The 8,881-nt window shown below is 28.1% G+C and overlaps 1 non-coding gene across 1 annotated transcript; it reads right to left on the bottom strand.

Moving 5' to 3' along the window:
- Positions 1-7,557: 7,557 nt before the first annotated feature.
- Positions 7,558-7,638, bottom strand: TRNAL-AAG (transfer RNA leucine (anticodon AAG)). Its single transcript has one exon. It is a non-coding gene; the product is annotated as a tRNA-Leu (tRNA).
- Positions 7,639-8,881: the final 1,243 nt, after the last annotated feature.

Raw genomic sequence — 8,881 nt, forward strand, 5'->3', positions numbered from 1 at the left:
AATTATTAAATCATCTAGAATTATAAGTATGAAATCTTACTATTTTCTAACTTTTGTAATATGTTTTTTTTTATTTTTTAAACTACATGTAACAACCTGATTTTCAGTGGTGTTGGAAATAGTGGTTCGAGACCACCAAATCTGATGAGTAAGCTCGTAAATTTTATTATTTAGTACTTACGAGTCAAATGTGATTTTAGAAAGATTTTTGCATTAGTAATTAGTATTTTATAAGGATTTATTAGGTCAAGCGGTTTATAAAATGAGGTATCGAGACCTCGATTCTATAAACCGAGTCGTAAATATTTTTATAAATATTTACAGAGTGTCATTAAGGTAGAATTAAAATTTTGTTAGAAAATTTTAAAATTTTGATAGTTAATTAATTAAAAGGACTAAATTGAAAAAGGTACAAAACTTGCTAATTAAAAGAAATAGTGATTAAATGGCTTGATAAATAAATAAGGGAGGAATTAAAAACAATTAAGCCTAAAATAAAAGAGTTGGACGGCATGCAATTGTGAAATAATAAAATAAAACAAATGGAGGGCAAAATTGTAAATTATATAAAATTAAACAAACAAATAGAAATTGAAATGTAAAGGTTTTGGTTTAGGGTTGTTAAATTTGGGGATTTTGGTTTAAGGTTTCGATTTTGGAGATTCTAGTTTAAGGTTTTGATTATTTTTTTTAGATATTGGTTTAGGGTTCTTGATTTGGCTATTAATTAGAAGAGGAATTTTGGGTATTTTAGTTTTTTTGTTTAGGCTTTTTGCTTGTGTTACTGAAATGAAAAGGACTTTTTGGTTTTGGGGTTTTTTAGTTTAGGGTCTTTGATTTCGTTAGTGATAGTAGCCAACCCAAAATTTGAAAATTTTGCATGTTTCATTATACTTTTCGGTTCAAAGGCATGATTTTTATCTGGGGTCATAATGTTGGTTGGTGGAGGCATTAGTTCTAGGTAGAGTTCAAGAGGTGAAATTATTGAAGCGGTCCTTCCATCTTTTTTGTTGTTCTATTATATATATAAACTTTATAAGATTTGATTATATAATTATTAAATCATCTAGAATTATAAGTATGAAATCTTACTATTTTCTAACTTTTGTAATATGTTTTTTATTTTTAAACTACATGTAACAACCTGATTTTCAAGGTGTTGGAAATAGTGGTTCGAGACCACCAAATCGATGAGTAAGCTCGTAAATTTTATTATTTAGTACTTACGAGTCAAATGTGATTTTAGAAAGATTTTTGCATTAGTAATTAGTATTTTATAAGGATTTATTAGGTCAAGCGGTTTATAAAATGAGGTATCGAGACCTCGATTCTATAAACCGAGTCGTAAATATTTTATAAATATTTACAGAGTGTCATTAAGGTAGAATTAAAATTTTGTTAGAAAATTTTAAAATTTTGATAGTTAATTAATTAAAAGGACTAAATTGAAAAAGGTACAAAACTTGCTAATTAAAAGAAATAGTGATTAAATGGCTTGATAAATAAATAAGGAGGAATTAAAAACAATTAAGCCTAAAATAAAAGAGTTGGACGGCATGCAATTGTGAAATAATAAAATAAAACAAATGGAGGGCAAAATTGTAAATTATATAAAATTAAACAAACAAATAGAAATTGAAAGAGATTTCTAGACAATTTCTTCATCAATTCTAAGCTAAAAACACCATAGGAGAGCTCCTTAAGTTGGTTTTTCATATTTTAGCTTCATGTGAGTTTAATTCTTGCCTTTCTCTTGTAATTTTGTGTTTTTAAGACTTTTAGAATTAGGTACAACTAGCTAATACCTTAGTTTTTTTATTTTATTGAGAATTTTGAAAGTTATCATTGATGAATACTAGATATTTTTATGAATAACATGAATTTAGAGCTTTAATTTTGTTGTATGATGATTTTATATAGTAATTTTGTTAGATGTTGATTTTAGGATCAAATTGTGAAAAGGTCAAATATTAGGGTTTGGTATTAAATTCTATTTAGTAAGGGCTGTATGATGACCTAGAATATTTAAACAAATTATCAATTTAGAAAGATTAGTTCATTTAGTGGACTAACTAGTTAAGGGATTAAATTGCAAAAGTTGTAAAAGTTAGGGTAATTGTGTAATTTTGAAAATTAAGGGTATTAATTGTGAAGTGAATTAGAATTTAAATATATGCTAATGAATGAGTAATTTTATATTTTAGATCAAGAGCCAGTAGATATTTGTGAAAAAATAAAATTAGCAAAATAGTCCCTAAACTTCTACAAACATTACAATTCAACCCAGGTAAGTTCGTACGGTTAAAATCTAATGTACATATATATATATTAAATTAATGAATGGTATTATGTATTTATTCATACCTATTGTTGAAAAAGAAATATCGTTAAAGTTATGAAATTAAATTGAATGTTCGAAACGAGTAGAACGCGGGAATGAGTACATTCAATAATCGATGAAACGACGGCATTGGAAGAAAGTGACAGCAAATTACCCAAGTAAATCGAGGTTCAACATTTGTTGCGAACTTTCGTGTTTCCTTTTCGTTTAGCTCCCACGAGCTTCTGTTTAACTCATATGAGTTTATGTTCATATCTTTTGAGCTTTTGTTTAACCCTTATGGGTTTCTGTTCAACTCTTATGAGTTTCCATTTAACCCTTATGGGTTTCTGTTTAGCACTTATGTGCTTCTGTTCAGCCTTCGGGCTTTTGAAAATGATGTACTCTTATCTGTAAGCCATTCTTTGATTTGGTAAGATTTGGTAAGTGACTTATATAATTGAAATTGGAAGATTTGTTATTTAATGTTGGAATTGGTTTGAAATAAGTGTATTCATCAATTGGGGTTGTGATTGGCAGGAAGTTGTAACACGTAGGTTTGTGCAAGTGTACACAGTCGTTATCAAGTAATAAGTAAGTATCAAGCTATCGTTTCCACAGGGATTGTATTTGTGCTAAGTCACTTAATATGTAAAATTGTATTAACAATTTGGTAAATAAAAACACAATATAGTTGAGAAGTGGTGATTAAAATATATTAAACTAAATGCAATGATCCCTAATGCAAATTATCCTAAGCATGCAAACTATATGAATGAAATAGATTTTAGTAAAATTAAACACAATTTGCAAAAATTATAACATAAATAAACTAGGATAATTACTTTAATCAAACTCAATTTATTATCAACATGCTTAATAACATTCGGAAAAACATTCCATGGCAACTCGATCTTTCATGAGTTTGGAAACCACATTAGGTCCTTTCGAAATCCTTTACTTAGTAAATATGCATTTTACTGATCCTTATTTACTAAGGGTTTCTTAGCATTCGTGTGAGGTAACAAGGATGTGTCAGGTTTGAAACAATTTAATCACACAAATCTAAAAACTATGCAGATAACAGAGCTTGGTCAGAGTTGTTATGCAACCTCCAATTTAATCGGGTCAGGATCTAAATTGAGCATGCACATTTCAATTATGTGTCCATTAGCTGTCGTCTAGTCAAGATCGCTCAGCTAATTCAGGTGTATTTCATTCACGTATGAGCAAAATACAGGCTTGGTTTTAATTGAAAATATGATCGATTGAGGCACAAACATTATAAGCATGAATCAAATAAATATTATTTAATCAAAGCAATCATCCTAGCTTGAACAAAATTAAGCTAACATTGTTGTAAAAAAGAACAAAGAACACATAGAAAACATCTTTATATTAAATTAAAGAAAAGGAAGATTAAACCCAATTCAGAGTGGCTGTCACTCAAGACTCTGACTGACGAGGCTCCTTCGTTCCTTTGCTTTGCTGTTTTACTGATGGCTCTCCAAGGTGGCCAACCAAGGGTTCTTTAAGAGGCTTAATTGCTAAAATCTCTATGAAGAGATGATGCTAGGCGTGGGGATGGAAAAGGCTAAGAGAATTTGGAAAAAAGAGAGAATGATGCTTGAGGGATGATGAATGAAGGAATGAGAGGGTCTTATTTATAGGTGAGGAGAGGGGGATAGTTTGCTAAAAATAGGAATTTTCATCTTTTGAAGCATCTTCTATGGGTGGTCGGCCATAAATTGAGAAAGTTAAGCTGATTTTTCCTTGATTTTCGGTCAATTTGAGTGCCACAACAACTCAGGACTGAGACTTGGTCAAGTGCAAATCTGCAGGTAAATCTCTAATTTCTTCAACTCTTCAAGGACCTTGTGCAATTAAACCAAAGAGTGGTTTATGGACAGCCATGTGCAGCCGAATTTTGAGGTTGACTTGGTCTCCAATTTGGACAGTTTTGTAATCCAATAAAGCTATCAGACCTGTCCAGAATAAATCAACAAGTTAGAGGACCAAAGAATAAAATTTATCCAATTTAATTAATTAATTAAAAACCCAAATTATTAATGAAATATTTTAAAATAAATTATTAAATATAATTTTATATTTTATTATTTAATTTAATCATGCATGGCCCATTTTATGTCTTAAAAAATATAATATATTCAAATTAATATAAAATAAGTCATTTATTACATGAAAACTATATCATAAAGCATAAAATCACATTTTAATAATTTCTATGTCCTAATTTCATATTTTCACATATTTCATTAATTTATTAAATAATTAGTTAGTTTTAACAACGGATTTAAGTAAAAATGTGATAAATTACATAGGAAAAATCCTATATATTTTTCCGTTTACAGAAGTGTACATTGAATGATTACTTAATTGATTTGTTATAGTAGGTTCGGTAAGATTTATGTTGGACCTATCGAACTTACTAAGCTTCATTAAGCTTACTTGTGTTGTTTAATGTCTTTGTAGATTATCGTGAGGTCGGGAGATCGGATCAACACAACAAGTCACACTATCTAGCTCATTCCGGTAGTCTTTGAAACATATGCTATGGTTTATATGACATGTATACAGTTGGTGTGTATTTGATCAAAGTTAGCTTGTATAAATGTTATGAATGATGTTTTGTTCACATAAACAACTTAAATATGTATGTGTAGTCTTATCATGCTTGATATATGGTTGGTGTGGTTAATTGATGGATAAATTATGGGCATGTTGGTGAATGAGTTGGTAAAATATGGTTGATATAAGTAATCAAATGTGTGAATTGATTAATGTGGTAGTTAGAATGTTAGGATATATGTGATAAAATGACATTTTTAGAGCTAAGAATTGGTTGTATTAAAGGTCTTGTTATGGCCTATGAGTATGAAAATTGAGGTTCTTAGGTTGAAAACAAGAATGGGTGAGAAATGTGGCCTTAAAATGACCTATTTTCATCCACACGGGCAAAGACACGCGCGTGTATGTATGTATGTATGTATGTATGTATGTATGTATGTATGTATGTATGTATGTATGTATGTATGTATGTATGTATGTATGTATGTATGTATGTATGTATGTATGTATGTATGTATGTATGTATGTATGTATGTATGTATGTATGTATGTATGTATGTATGTATGTATGTATGTATGTATGTATGTATGGATGCATGGATGCATGGATGCATGTATGCATGTATGCATGGATGCATGGATGCATGTATGCATGTATGCATGTATGCATGTATGCATGTATGTATGTATGTATGTATGTATGTATGTATGTATGTATGTATGTATGTAGCCCTAACGAGTTAGTGTCACTCGATTCGATCAGAAATTACGAAAATATCCTTTTGTAATTTAAAAAGTTATATCATTCGAGGGTATTTTTGTTTTTCATTTTAACAAAATAAATTAAAATATGCATATGGTAGGATTTGAACCCACACCAATTAAATTATTAAAATTTTAAATTTACCACTTAACCAAAACTTCATTTTAAAATATTTAATATTTTTATTTTAATATACACAAATTATTATCTACACCAATTGTATCTATACTTACTATTTATTAAGTGTTTTCTTGAGTTGGTGTCACCTCAACTAGGTCACCAACTTAGTTAGGAAAATTATAAAATGACATTCCGTAATTAAAATAAGTTATATTATTAGAAGGTAATCTAATCTTTTTATTTAAAACCCAATAAAAATGTGTATGGTGGGATTTGAACTAATTATGTTAGTGAATATTTTAATTTACCATCCAACTAAAACTTTGTTTTAATAAAATTATACATTTTAACTTTTAATATGCACACTTTATTACCTCCGTCAATTGTATATCTATATTAATGTATTTGATTGAGTTGGTGTCAAAATTGATAACAACACAAAGATAAATAAATTTAATCTAATTTTTTCTTCCATTTTAAAATTATACATATTTCATGTGTTATTATTAACTAGTTTCAAACTATACATTTCATTATTTATTATATGTTATTTTTATACATATATTTGTGTTTTAAATTTATAAATTTCATACACATACTTATGTGATAGGATTTCTAATATAAATAATGTTGTTACAATTTTTTTCTAAATGAAGAATTTCTTTAAATATATATCATAGAAACTGAATTTCATTTTTTTAAAAAACAATCAAACTGATGGGCATCAGGAGTATCATTAGAAAATCATTTTAAAGCAAAGAATTTAATTCATGGATGTTTGTTGTAATATATTTTCAAATAGAAAATACCAAATATAATAAAAAAGAGTGAGTTGAATTTTGTTATGATACTTGTTATCATCGGTTCAAAACTCAAATGGGTTTGGGTCGGATTCTATTGAGCCCGCGCAATGAGCTTGCAGACTGAGCTCACATAATAATATATGTTCGTAGGATGGATACATATATTCTCCTACGTAGTCACACATGAGATCGCACATAAGACCACATAAACATGTGTGAAATTTAGAATAATATACGTGTTGACATGTATGGAACCTACCTAATATGTTATATCAGTAAACAGTATCTCACCATTTAAAATAGACCAAAAAAAATACTAAACAAATTTCAGTTCAACCGACAATCGAATCTTCCCAATATTTTGTTGGATGAATATATGTATGTCCTATGAGAGTGAAAGTAATAGTTTCCGGAATTTGAACCCACCATGGTACGTGAAAAGAATGTTCAAGTAGAATTGGGACGATACCAAATTATTTTTATAACATCTAAATTGGTCTTAATTTTAAGTATTTTGTGTTTTCCAAATGAATGGCGAGGGCAGTGATATCAGTTTTTAGATTTCATTTCAAATTATTTGTAGTTTCTTGTTTTGACAGTATATTATCTATAGTTCTGATCTTTAAATATATATATATATTCGCATGTAAATTTATACGTAAAAGCACTCGTATCATATATAAAATAAGAAAGAAAGGAAAACGGATGAATTGAAGCCAAAGATTGGAATAGAGGATGACCTGTTTGATGAAATGTGTGAAAGAGTTACCTGTGAAGTTGATCTGTGTTTTCTGGGACAGCAAAATTGGAATGGAGAGGATAAAGGAAATGGGATAGATTTCATAGGCATGGTAAGAGAGAATGTGTCGAGGACAAAGCTTGCTCTCCTTCTCCGCTCCAATTACCAGTTCAAACCCATTGCTTTGGTTTTTGTTTAATGGCCCAAAATCAATGAAAATTAATGTTGAGAGTGGGATTTGAACCCACGCCCTTTCGGACCAGAACCTTAATCTGGCGCCTTAGACCAACTCGGCCATCTCAACATCTGGTCTTTTAACCAAAAAGATCTAAATAATTTTCTACATCAAATTTGATTTTGTACAATCATATACATGAAATTTTGGTTTGATCTAATGCTCATAAATTATTATTACACTTATGGATATAACATCATTTTATGGTTATATATTGTATATAAAAATAATTATATTTATCTAATATGAAAATAAAATGATGTATTTATTTCTTTAAATGTGTATAATTGAATCAAGATTAAAGTTTTATGTATATTTTGAACAACAATCAAAGTTTCCTGTGTATAATAGCACTAAATTAAAATTCATATATCAAATTACACATTAAATCAAAGTTTATATATACTTTTTAATAATATTAAGAATGAGATTGATAAATTATCACATACTACTATACTAGTATAGTTCACCTACACTTTGCAGTAGGTTATTTATATTTTGGTTCAAATAATGGAGTAAAATTTTAATATTAAAATATGCTTCAAATCCATGTACTTATTGTTCATTTGAAATTTGGTCTCCATACTTTTATTGTTAGAAATTTAGTCCCTCTAATTTTTGAATTCAAAATTCAGGTACAATTGTTAACACTATTAATTTTTCTTAAAAGATATAAATCTTTTATTAAATCAAATGACAAATGATTGTGTGAAGCATAGATTGTTATGGGTCAAATTATATTTATGATTCCACTACTATGTTTAAATTTAGGATGTAGTATGTGTACTTCAATAATGTCATTAGTTAATTCAAATAATTGAAACCCTTAATCATTTAGGTTAAAATGTTGAGGTCAAATTTTTCTTAAAAATACCAATTCCAATTGAATTTATCATGTTGAAATAGTTTTTTTTTTTTGTTAAAATGTGCTCTTGTTTTGTTGTAAAAAACTCACATTAGAATTTTAACTAGAACTACTAAAGATGTTAACAATTTGGACTAATAATGTTATTGTAAAAAGAAATGACTAAATTATATCATTTAAATATAAAGATTAAATCTCAAATATGAGTATAATAAAGGAATCATAACTGTAATTTGACCATTATTTTATAATGACTAAAAGAGATGATTTTATGTACACGTGCAATGGAGAGAAGCGTGAGGACATTATTTATTTTACATACATACATATAAATACCTTTTAGCACAATTTTTTTATCGATAAGTTAGAATATATATTTTATGGAAAATTTCGCCTCAACACTTTAATTAATAGTTGAGGATAATAACTATTTAGACTAATTAATGT

The sequence above is a fragment of the Gossypium raimondii genome, chromosome 2 (assembly GCF_025698545.1).
Source record: "Gossypium raimondii isolate GPD5lz chromosome 2, ASM2569854v1, whole genome shotgun sequence".
In the NCBI taxonomy this organism is placed as follows: domain Eukaryota; kingdom Viridiplantae; phylum Streptophyta; class Magnoliopsida; order Malvales; family Malvaceae; genus Gossypium; species Gossypium raimondii.